A 12,049-nucleotide genomic window follows, 5' to 3' on the forward strand; every position below is an offset into this window, starting at 1 on the left:
GTCTGCAGCCCCCTTTCCCCTAGCTCGCCACTGCTCCAAGCTGCTGGCAATACACTTACCATTGTAGCCAGACCCAGTGCCGCTGCCTGCAGCCCCCTGTCCCCTAGCTCGCCACTGCTCCAAGCTGCCGGCAATACACTTACCGGTGTAGCCAGACCCAGTGCTGCTGTCTGCAGCCCCCTGTGCCCTAGCTCACCACTGCTCCAAGCTGCTGGCAATACACTTACCAGTGTAGCCAGACCCACTGCCGCTGCCTGCAGCCCCCTGTCCCTTAGCTTGCACTGCTCCAAGCTGCTGGCAATACACTTACCGGTGTAGCCAGACCCAGTGCTGCTGTCTGCAGCCCCCTGTCCCCTAGCTCGCCACTGCTCCAAGCTGCTGGCAATGCACTTACCAGTGTAGCCAGACCCACTGCCGCTGCCTGCAGCCCCCTGTCCCCTAGCTCGCCACTGCTCCAAAGCTGCTGGAAGTGCACTTACCGGTGTAGCCAGACCCACTGTTGCTGTCTGCAGCCCCCTGTCCCCTAGCTCGCCACTGCTCCAAGCTGCCGGCAATACACTTACCAGTGTAGCCAGACCCAGTGACGCTGTCTGCAGCCCCCTGTCCCCTAGATCGCCACTGCTCCAAGCAGCTGGCAATACACTTACCAGTGTAGTCAGACCCACTGCCGCTGACTGCAGCCCCCTTTCCCCTAGCTCGCCACTGCTCCAAGCTGCCGGCAATACACTTACCGGTGTAGCCAGACCCAGTGCTGCTCTCTGCAGCCCCCTGTCCCCTAGCTTGCACTTCGCCAAGCTGCTGGCAGTACACTTACCGGTGTAGCCAGACCCACTGCCTCTGCCTGCAGCCCCCTGTCCCCTAGCTCGCCACTGCTCCAAGCTGCCGGCAATACACTTACCAGTGTAGCCAGACCCAGTGCTGCTGTCTGCAGCCCCCTGTCCCCTAGCTCGCCACTGCTCCAAGCTGCTGGCAATACACTTACCAGTGTAGCCAGACCCACTGCCGCTGCCTGCAACCCCCTGTCCCTTAGCTTGCACTGCTCCAAGCTGCTGGCAATACACTTACCGGTGTAGCCAGACCCAGTGCTGCTGTCTGCAGCCCCCTGTCCCCTAGCTCACCACTGCTCCAAGCTGCTGGCAATGCACTTACCAGTGTAGCCAGACCCACTGCCGCTGCCTGCAGCCCCCTGTCCCCTAGCTCGCCACTGCTCCAAAGCTGCTGGCAGTAGACTTACCAGTGTAGCCAGACCCATTGCTGCTGCCTGCAGCCCCCTGTCCCCTAGCTCGCCACTGCTCCAAGCTGCTGGCAATACACTTACCAGTTTAGCCAGACCCACTGCCGCTGCCTGCAGCCCCCTGTCCCTTAGCTCGCCACTGCTCCAAGCTGCTGACAATACACTTACCGGTGTAGCCAGACCCAGTGCTGCTGCCTGCAGCCCCCTGTCCCCTAGCTCGCCACTGCTCCAAGCTGCTGGCAATACACTTACCGGTGTAGCCAGACCCACTGCCGCTGTCTGCAGCCCCCTTTCCCCTAGCTCGCCACTGCTCCAAGCTGCTTCCAATACACTTACCAGTGTAGCCAGACCCACTGCTGCTGTCTGCAGCCCCCTGTCCCCTAGCTCGCCACTGCTCCAAAGCTGCTGGAAGTACACTTACTGGTGTAGCCAGACCCAGTGCCCCTGTCTGCACCCACCTTTCCCCTAGCTCGCCACTGCTCCAAGCTGCTGGAAGTGCACTTACCGATGTAGCCAGACCCAGTGCCCCTGTCTGCAGCCCCCTTTCCCCTAGCTCACCACTGCTCCAAAGCTGCTAGCAGTACACTTACTGGTGTAGCCAGACCCACTGCCGCTGTCTGCAGCCCCCTTTCCCCTACCTTGCCACTGCTCCAAAGCTGCTGGCAGTCCACTTACCAGTGTTGCCAGACCCACTGCCGCTGCCTGCAACCCCCTTTCCCCTAGCTCGCCACTGCTCCAAGCTGCTTCCAATACACTTACCAGTGTAGCCAGACCCACTGCCGCTGTCTGCAGCCCCCTTTCCCCTAGCTCGCCACTGCTCCAAGCTGCTTCCAATACACTTACCAGTATAGCCATACCCACTGCCGCTGTCTGCAGCCCCCTTTCCCCTAGCTCGCAACTGCTCCAAGCTGCAGGCAATACACTTACCGGTGTAGCCAGACCCACTGTCGCTGTCTGCAACCCCCTGTCCCCTAGCTCACCACTGCTCCAAACCTGCTGGAAGTACACTTACCGGTGCAGCCAGACCCAGTGCCCCTGTCTGCAGCCCCCTTTCCCCTAGCTCGCTACTGCTCCAAAGCTGCTGGCAGTACACTTACCGGTGTAGCCAGACCCAGTGACGCTGTCTGCAGCCCCCTGTCCCCTAGCTCGCCACTGCTCCAAGCGGCTTCCAATACACTTACCAGTGTAGCCAGAACCACTGCCGCTGTCTGCAGCCTCCTTTCCCCTAGCTCGCCACTGCTCCAAGCTGCTTCCAATACACTTACCAGTGTAGCCAGACCCACTGCCGCTGCCTGCAGCCCCCTGTCCCCTAGCTCGCAACTGCTCCAAGCTGCTGGAAGTGCACTTACCAGTGTAGCCAGACCCACTGCTGCTGCCGGCAGCCCCCTGTCCCCTAGCTCGCAACTGCTCCAAGCTGCTGGAAGTGCACTTACCAGTGTAGCCAGACCAACTGCCGCTGTCTGCAGCCCCCTTTCCCCTAGCTTGCCACTGCTCCAAGCTGCTGGCAATACACTTACCAGTGTAGCCAGACCCACTGCCGCTGCCTGCAGCACCGTTTCCCCTAGCTCGCCACTGCTCCAAGCTGCTTCCAATACACTTACCAGTGTAGCCAGACCCACGGCCGCTGCCTGCAGCCCCCTGTCCCCTAGCTCGCCACTGCTCCAAGCTGCTTCCAATACACTTACCAGTGTAGCCAGACCCACTGCCGCTGTCTGCAGCCCCCTTTCCTCTAGCTCGCAACTGCTCGAAGCTGCAGGCAATACATTTACCGGTGTAGCCAGACCCACTGCCGCTGCCTGCAGCCCCCTTTCCCCTAGCTCGCCACTGCTCCAAGCTGCTGGCAATACACTTACCAGTGTAGCCAGACCCACTGCCGCTGCCTGCAGCTCCCTGTCCCCTAGCTCGCCACTGCTCCAAGCTGCTGGCAATACACTTACCGGTGTAGCCAGACCCACTGCCGCTGCCTGCAGCCCCCTTTCCCCTAGCTCACCACTGCTCCAAAGCTGCTGGCAGTACACTTACCGGTGTAGCCAGACCCACTGACGCTGTCTGCAGCCCCCTGTCCCCTAGCTCACCACTGCTCCAAAGCTGCTGGCAGTACACTTACCGGTGTAGCCATACCCACTGCCGCTGCCTGCAGCCCCCTTTCCCCTAGCTCGCCACTGCTCCAAGCTGCTTCCAATACACTTACCAGTGTAGCCAGACCCACTGCCGCTGTCTGCAGCCCACTGTCCCCTAGCTCGCCACTGCTCCAAAGCTGCTGGCAGTGCACTTACCAGTGTTGTCAGACCCACTGCTGCTGTCTGCAGCCCCCTTTCCCCTAGCTCGCAACTGCTCCGAGCTGCAGGCAATACACTTACCAGTGTAGCCAGACCCACTGCCGCTGTCTGCAGCCCCCTGTCCCCTAGCTCGCCACTGCTCCAAAGCTGCTGGCAGTACACTTACCGGTGTAGCCAGACCCACTGACGCTGTCTGCAGCCCCCTGTCCCCTAGCTCGCCACTGCTCCAAAGCTGCTGGCAGTGCACTTACCAGGGTTGTCAGACCCACTGCCGCTGTCTGCAGCCCCATTTCCCCTAGCTCGCCACTGCTCCAAAGCTGCTGGCAGTGCACTTACCAGTGTTGTCAGACCCAGTGCTGCTGTCTGCAGCCCCCTGTGCCCTAGCTCGCAACTGCTCCGAGCTGCAGGCAATACACTTACCAGTGTAGCCAGACCCACTGCCGCTGTCTGCAGCCCCCTTTCCCCTAGCTTGCCACTGCTCCAAAGCTGCTGGAAGTACACTTACCGGTGTAGCCAGACCCACTGCCGCTGCCTGCAGCCCCCTTTCCCCTAGCTCGCAACTGCTCCAAAGCTGCTGGAAGTACACTTACCGGTGTAGCCAGACCCAGTGCCCCTGTCTGCAGCCCCCTTTCCCCTAGCTCACCACTGCTCCAAAGCTGCTGGCAATACACTTACAGGTGTAGCCAGACCCAGTGCTGCTGCCAGCAGCCCCCTGTCCCCTAGCTCCCCACTGCTCCAAGCTGCTGGCAATACACTTACCAATGTTGCCAGAACCCCTGCCGCAGCCTGCAGCCTCCTGTCCCCTAGCTCGCCACTGCTCCAAGCTGCTGGCAATACGCTTACCGGTGTAGCCAGACCCTGTGCCACTGCCTGCAGCCCCCTGTCCCCTAGCTCGCCACTGCTCCAAAGCTGCTGGCAGTCCACTTACCGGTGTAGCCAGACCCACTGCCGCTTCCTGCAGCCCCCTGTCCCCTAGCTCGCCACTGCTCCAAGGTGCTGGCAATACACTTACCGGTGTAGCCAGACCCAGTGCTGCTGTCTGCAGCACCCTGTCCTCTAGCTCGCCACTTCTCCAAAGCTGCTGGCAATACACTTACTAGTGTAGCCCGACCCACTGCCGCTGCCTGCAGCCCCCTGTCCCCTAGCTTGCCACTGCTCCCAACTGCTGGCAATACACTTACCAGTGTAGTCAGACCCACTGCCGCTGCCTGCAGCCCCCTTTCCCCTAGCTTGCCACTGCTCCAAAGCTGCTGGCAGTCCACTTACCAGTGTTGCCAGACCCACTTCCGCTGCCTGCAACCCCCTTTCCCCTAGCTCTCCACTGCTCCAAGCTGTTGGCAATACACTTACCGGTGTAGCCAGACCCACTGCCGCTGTCTGCAGCCCCCTTTCCCCTAGCTCGCCACTGCTCCAAGCTGCTGGCAATACACTTACCGGTGTAGCCAGACCAACTGCCGCTGTCTGCAGCCCCCTGTCCCAAAGCTCGCCACTGCTCCAAGCAGCTGGCTATACACTTACCGGTGTAGCCAGACCCACTGCCGCTGCATGCAGCCCCCTGTCCCCTAGCTCGCCACTGCTCCAAGCTGCTGGCAATACACTTACCAGTGTAGCCAGACCCACTGCCGCTGCCTGCAGCTCCCTGTCCCCTAGCTCGCCACGGCTCCAAGCTGCTGGCAATACACTTACCAGTGTAGCCAGACCCACTGCCGCTGCCTTCAGCCCCCTGTCCCCTAGCTCGCCACTGCTCTAAAGCTGCTGGCAGTACACTTAAAGGTGTAGCCAGACCCACTGCCGCTGCCTGCAGTCCCCTGTCCCCTAGCTTGCCACTGCTCCATGCTGCTGGAAGTGCACTTACTGGTGTAGCCAGACCCAGTGACGCTGTCTGCAGCCCCCTGTCCCCTAGCTCGCCACTGCTCCAAGCAGCTGGCTATACACTTACCAGTGTAGTCAGACCCACTGCCGCTGTCTGCAGCCCCCGTTCCCCTAACTTGCCACTGCTCCAAATCTGCTGGCAGTCCACTTACCAGTGTTGCCAGACCCACTGCCGCTGCCTGCAGCCCCCTTTCCCCTAGCTCGCCACTGCTCCAAGCTGCTGGCAATACACTTACCGGTGTAGCCAGACCCACTGCCGCTGCCTGCAGCCCCCTTTCCCCTAGTCCGCCACTGCTCCAAAGCTGCTGGCAGTAGACTTACCAGTGTTGCCAGACGCACTGCCGCTGCCTGCAGCCCCCTTTCCCCTAGCTCGCCACTGCTCCAAGCTGCTGGCAGTACACTTACCAGTGTAGCCAGACCCTGTGCCGCTGTCTGAAGCCCCCTGTCCTCTAGCTCACCACTGCTCCAAAGCTGCTGGCAATACACTTACCAGTGTAGCCAGACCCACTGCCGCTGCCTGCAGGCCCCTTTCCCCTAGCTCGCCACTGCTCCAAGGTGCTGGCAATACACTTACCAGTGTAGCCAGACCCACGGCCGCTGCCTGCAGCCCCCTGTCCCCTAGCTCGCCACTGCTCCAAGCTGCTGGCTATACACTTACCAGTGTAGCTAGACCCACTGCCGCTGCCTGCAGCCCCCTTTCCCCTAGCTCGCCACTGCTCCAAGGTGCTGGCAATACACTTACCAGTGTTGCCAGACCCACTGCCGCTGCCTGCAGCCCCCTGTCCCCTAGCTCGCCACTGCTCCAAGCTGCTGGCAATACACTTACCAGTGTTGCCAGACCCACTGCCGCTGTCTGCTGCCGCCTTTCCCCTAGCTCACCACTGCTCCAAAGCTGCTGGAAGTGCACTTACCAGTGTTGCCAGACCCACTGCCGCTGTCTGCTGCCGCCTTTCCCCTAGCTCACCACTGCTCCAAAGCTGCTGGCAATACACTTACCAGTGTAGCCAGACCCACGGCCGCTGCCTGCAGCCCCCTGTCCCCTAGCTCGCCACTGCTCCAAGCTGCTGGCAATACACTTACCGGTGTTGCCAGACCCACTGCCGCTGTCTGCAGCCCCCTGTCCCCTAGCTCGCCACTGCTCCAAGCTGCTGGTAATACACTTACCGGTGTAGCCAGACCAACTGCCGCTGTCTGCAGCCCCCTGTCCCAAAGCTCGCCACTGCTCCAAGCAGCTGGCTATACACTTACCGGTGTAGCCAGACCCACTGCCGCTGTCTGCAGCCCCCTGTCCCAAAGCTCGCCACTGCTCCAAGCAGCTGGCTATACACTTACCGGTGTAGCCAGACCCACTGCCGCTGCCTGCAGCCCCCTTTCCCCTAGTCCGCCACTGCTCCAAAGCTGCTGGCAGTAGACTTACCAGTGTTGCCAGACGCACTGCCGCTGCCTGCAGCCCCCTTTCCCCTAGCTCGCCACTGCTCCAAGCTGCTGGCAGTACACTTACCAGTGTAGCCAGACCCTGTGCCGCTGTCTGAAGCCCCCTGTCCTCTAGCTCACCACTGCTCCAAAGCTGCTGGCAATACACTTACCAGTGTAGCCAGACCCACTGCCGCTGCCTGCAGCCCCCTTTCCTCTAGCTCACCACTGCTCCAAAGCTGCTGGCAATACACTTACCAGTGTAGCCAGACCCACGGCCGCTGCCTGCAGCCCCCTGTCCCCTAGCTCGCCACTGCTCCAAGCTGCTGGCTATACACTTACCAGTGTAGCTAGACCCACTGCCGCTGCCTGCAGCCCCCTTTCCCCTAGCTCGCCACTGCTCCAAGGTGCTGGCAATACACTTACCAGTGTTGCCAGACCCACTGCCGCTGCCTGCAGCCCCCTGTCCCCTAGCTCGCCACTGCTCCAAGCTGCTGGCAATACACTTACCAGTGTTGCCAGACCCACTGCGCTGTCTGCTGCCGCCTTTCCCCTAGCTCACCACTGCTCCAAAGCTGCTGGCAATACACTTACCAGTGTAGCCAGACCCACGGCCGCTGCCTGCAGCCCCCTGTCCCCTAGCTCGCCACTGCTCAAAGCTGCTGGCAATACACTTACCGGTGTTGCCAGACCCACTGCCGCTGTCTGCAGCCCCCTGTCCCCTAGCTCGCCACTGCTCCAAGCTGCTGGTAATACACTTACCGGTGTAGCCAGACCAACTGCCGCTGTCTGCAGCCCCCTGTCCCAAAGCTCGCCACTGCTCCAAGCAGCTGGCTATACACTTACCGGTGTAGCCAGACCCACTGCCGCTGCCTGCAGCCCCCTGTCCCCTAGATCGCCACTGCTCCAAGGTGCAGGCAATACACTTACCAGTGTAGCCAGACCCACTGCATCTGCCTGCAGCCCCCTGTCCCCTAGCTCGCCACTGCTCCAAGCTGCTGGCAATACACTTACCAGTGTTGCCAGACCCACTGCCGCTGCCTGCATCCCCCTGATCCCTAGCTCGCTACTGCTCCAAAGCTGCTGGAAGTGCACTTACCAGTGTAGCCAGACCCACTGCCGCTGTCTGCAGCCCCCTTTCCCCTAGCTCGCCACTGCTCCAAGCTGCTTCCAATACACTTACCAGTGTAGCCAGACCCACTGCCGCTGTCTGCAGCCCCCTTTCCCCTAGCTCGCAACTGCTCCAAGCTGCAGGCAATACACTTACCTGTGTAGCCAGACCGACTGCCGCTGCCTGCAGCCCCCTTTCCCCTAGCTCGCCACTGCTCCAAGCTGCTGGCAATACACTTACCAGTGTAGCCAGACCCACTGCCGCTGCCTGCAGCCCCCTGTCCCCTAGCTCGCCACTGCTCCAAAGCTGCTGGAAGTACACTTACCGGTGTTGCCAGACCCAGTGCCCCTGTCTGCAGCCCCCTTTCCCCTAGGTCGCCACAGCTCCAAGCTGCTGGAAGTGCACTTACCGATGTATCCAGACCCACTCTAACTTTTGCATATCTGCCAAAGCTCCATCCCTCACAATCAGAACCACAGTGGATATCACTGTGACGGTCCCAGCTGTAATTTCCGACACTAGTACCTGTGCATGTCTGCCAGAGCTCCATCCCTCATAATCAGAACCACAGTGATTATCACTGTGACGGACCCAGCTGTCAGAGCTTACACTCGTACCTGTGCATGTCTGCCAGAGCTCCATCCCTCATAATCAGAACCACAGTGATTATCACTGTGACGGTCCCAGCTGTGAGAACTGACACTCTTATCTGTGCATGTCTGCCAGAGCTCCATCCCTCACATACAGAACCACAGTGGATATCACTGTGACGGTCCCAGCTGTCAGAGCTTACACTCGTACCTGTGCATGTCTGCCAGTGCTCCATCCCTCACAATCAGAACCACAGTGGACATCACCTTGATGTACCCAGCTGTCAGAGCTGACAACCATACCTGTGCATGTCTGCCAGTGCTCCATCCATCACAATCAGAAACACAGTGGATATCACTGTGACGGCAACAGCTGTCAGAGCCGTCACTCGTACCTGTACATGTTTGCCAGAGCTCCATCCCTCACAATCAGAACCACAGTGGATATCACTGTGACGGCCCCAGCTGTCAGAGCCATCACTTATACCTGTGCATGTCTGCCAGTGCTCCATCTCTCACAATCAGAACCACAGTGGACATCATTGTGATGGTTGCAGCTGTCATATCTGACACCCATACCTTTGCATGTCTGCCAGTGCTCCATCCCTCACAATCAGAACCACATTAGACATCACTGTGACGGCCCCAGCTGTCAGAGCCGACACTCGTACCTGTGCACGCCTGCCAGAGCTCAATCCCTCACAATCAGAACCACAGTGGATATCACTTTGACGGTCCCAGCTGTCAGAGCCGACACTCGTACCTGTGCACGCCTGCCAGTGCTCCATCCCTCACAATCAGGACCACAGTGGATATCCCTGTGATGTCCCCAGTTGTGAGAACTGACACTCGTACCTGTGCAACTCTGCCAGTGCTCCATCCCTCACAATCAGAGCCACAGTGGACAACTCCTTGACGGTCCCAGCTGTCATAGCTGACACTCTTACTTTTGCATGTCTGCCAAAGCTCCATCCCTCACAATCAGAACCACAGTGGTTATCACTGTGATGGTCCCAGCTGTGACAACTGACACTCGTACCTGTGCACGTCTGCCTGAGCTCCATCCCTCACAATCAGAACCACAGTGGATATCACTGTGACGGTCCCAGCTGTCATGGCCGACACTAGTACCTGTGCATGTCTGCCAGAGCTCCATCCCTCATAATCAGAACCACAGTGGATATCACTGTGGCGGTCCCAGCTGTGAGAACTGACACTCGTATCTGTGCATGTCTGCCAGAGCTCCATCCCTCACATACAGAACCACAGTGGATATCACTGTGACGGTCCCAGCTGTCAGAGCCGACACTTGTACCTGTGCATGTCTGCCAGTGCTCCATCCCTCACAATAAGATCCACAGTGGACATCACCATGACGGTCCCAGCTGTCAGAGCCGACACTCGTACCTGTCCATGTCTGCCAGAGCTCCATCCCTCACAATCAGAACCACAGTGGATATCACCTTGACGGTCCCAGCTGTCAGAGCCGACACTCGTACCTGTGCATGTCTGCCAGAATTCCATCCCTCACAATGAGAACCACAGTGGATATCACCTTGACGGTCCCAGCTCTCAGAGCCGACACTCGTACCTGTCCATGTCTGCCAGTGCTCCATCCCTCACAATCAGAACCACAGTGGACATCACCTTGACGGTCCCAGCTGTCAGAACTGACACTCGTACCTGTGCACGTCTGCCAGTGCGCTATCCCTCGCAATCAGCACCACAGTGGACATCACCTTGATGGTCCCAGCTGTCAGAGCCGACACTCGTACCTGTGCACGCCTGCCAGTGCTCCATCCCTCTCAATCAGAACTACAGTGGATTTCACTGTGACGGTCCCAGCTGTCAGAGCTTACACTCGTTCCTGTGCATGTCTGCCAGAGCTCCATCCCTCATAATCAGAACCACAGTGATTATCACTGTGACGGTCCCAGCTGTGAGAACTGACACTCGTATCTGTGCATGTCTGCCAGAGCTCCATCCCTCACATACAGAACCACAGTGGATATCACTGTGACGGTCCCAGCTGTCAGAGCTTACACTCGTACCTGTGCATGTCTGCCAGTGCTCCATCCCTCACAATCAGAACCACAGTGGACATCACCTTGATGTACCCAGCTGTCAGAGCTGACAACCATACCTGTGCATGTCTGCCAGTGCTCCATCCATCACAATCAGAAACACAGTGGATATCACTGTGATGGCCCCAGCTGTCAGAGCCGTCACTCGTACCTGTACATGTTTGCCAGAGCTCCATCCCTCACAATCAGAACCACAGTGGATATCACTGTGACGGCCCCAGCTGTCAGAGCTGTCACTTATACCTGTGCATGTCTGCCAGTGCTCCATCTCTCACAATCAGAACCACAGTGGACATCATTGTGATGGTTGCAGCTGTCATATCTGACACCCATACCTTTGCATGTCTGCCAGTGCTCCATCCCTCACAATCAGAACCACATTAGATATCACTGTGACGGCCCCAGCTGTCAGAGCCGACACTCGTACCTGTGCACGCCTGGCAGAGCTCAATCCCTCACAATCAGAACCACAGTGGATATCACCTTGACGGTCCCAGCTGTCGAGGCCGACACTCGTACCTGTGCACGCCTGCCAGTGCTCCATCCCTCACAATCAGGACCACAGTGGATATCCCTGTGATGGCCCCAGCTGTGAGAACTGACACTTGTACCTGTGCACGTCTGCCAGTGCTCCATCCCTCACAATCAGAGCCACAGTGGACAACTCCTTGACGGTCCCAGCTGTCATAGCTGACACTCTTACTTTTGCATGTCTGCCAAAGCTCCATCCCTCACAATCAGAACCACAGTGGTTATCACTGTGATGGTCCCAGCTGTGACAACTGACACTCATACCTGTGCACGTCTGCCTGAGCTCCATCCCTCACAATCAGAACCACAGTGGATATCACTGTGACGTCCCAGCTGTCATGGCCGACACTAGTACCTGTGCATGTCTGCCAGAGCTCCATCCCTCATAATCAGAACCACAGTGGATATCACTGTGGCGGTCCCAGCTGTGAGAACTGACACTCGTATCTGTGCATGTCTGCCAGAGCTCCATCCCTCACATACAGAACCACATTGGACATCACCATGACGGCCCCAGCTGTCAGAGCCGACACTCGTACCTGTGCACTTCTGCCAGAGCTCCATCTCTCACAATCAGAACCACAGTGGATATCACCTTGACGGTCCCAGCTGTCAGAGCCGACACTCGTATCTGTGCATGTCTGCCAGTGCTCCATCCCTCACAATCAGAACCACAGTGGATATCACTGTGACGTTCCAGCTGTCAGAGCCATCATTCATACTTGTGCATGTCTGCCAGTGCTCCATCTCTCACAATCAGACCCACAGTGGACATCATCATGATGGTCCCAGCTGTCAGAGCTGACACCCATAACTGTGCATGTCTGCCAGTGCTCCATCCCTCACAATCAGAACCACAGTGGATATCACTGAAACGGCCCCAGCTGTCAGAGCCGACACTCGTACCTGGGCATGCCAGCCAGAACTCCATCCCT

The sequence above is a fragment of the Ambystoma mexicanum genome, chromosome 5q (assembly GCF_040938575.1).
Source record: "Ambystoma mexicanum isolate Mex_15411 chromosome 5q, UKY_AmexF1_1, whole genome shotgun sequence".
Lineage (NCBI taxonomy): Eukaryota > Metazoa > Chordata > Amphibia > Caudata > Ambystomatidae > Ambystoma > Ambystoma mexicanum.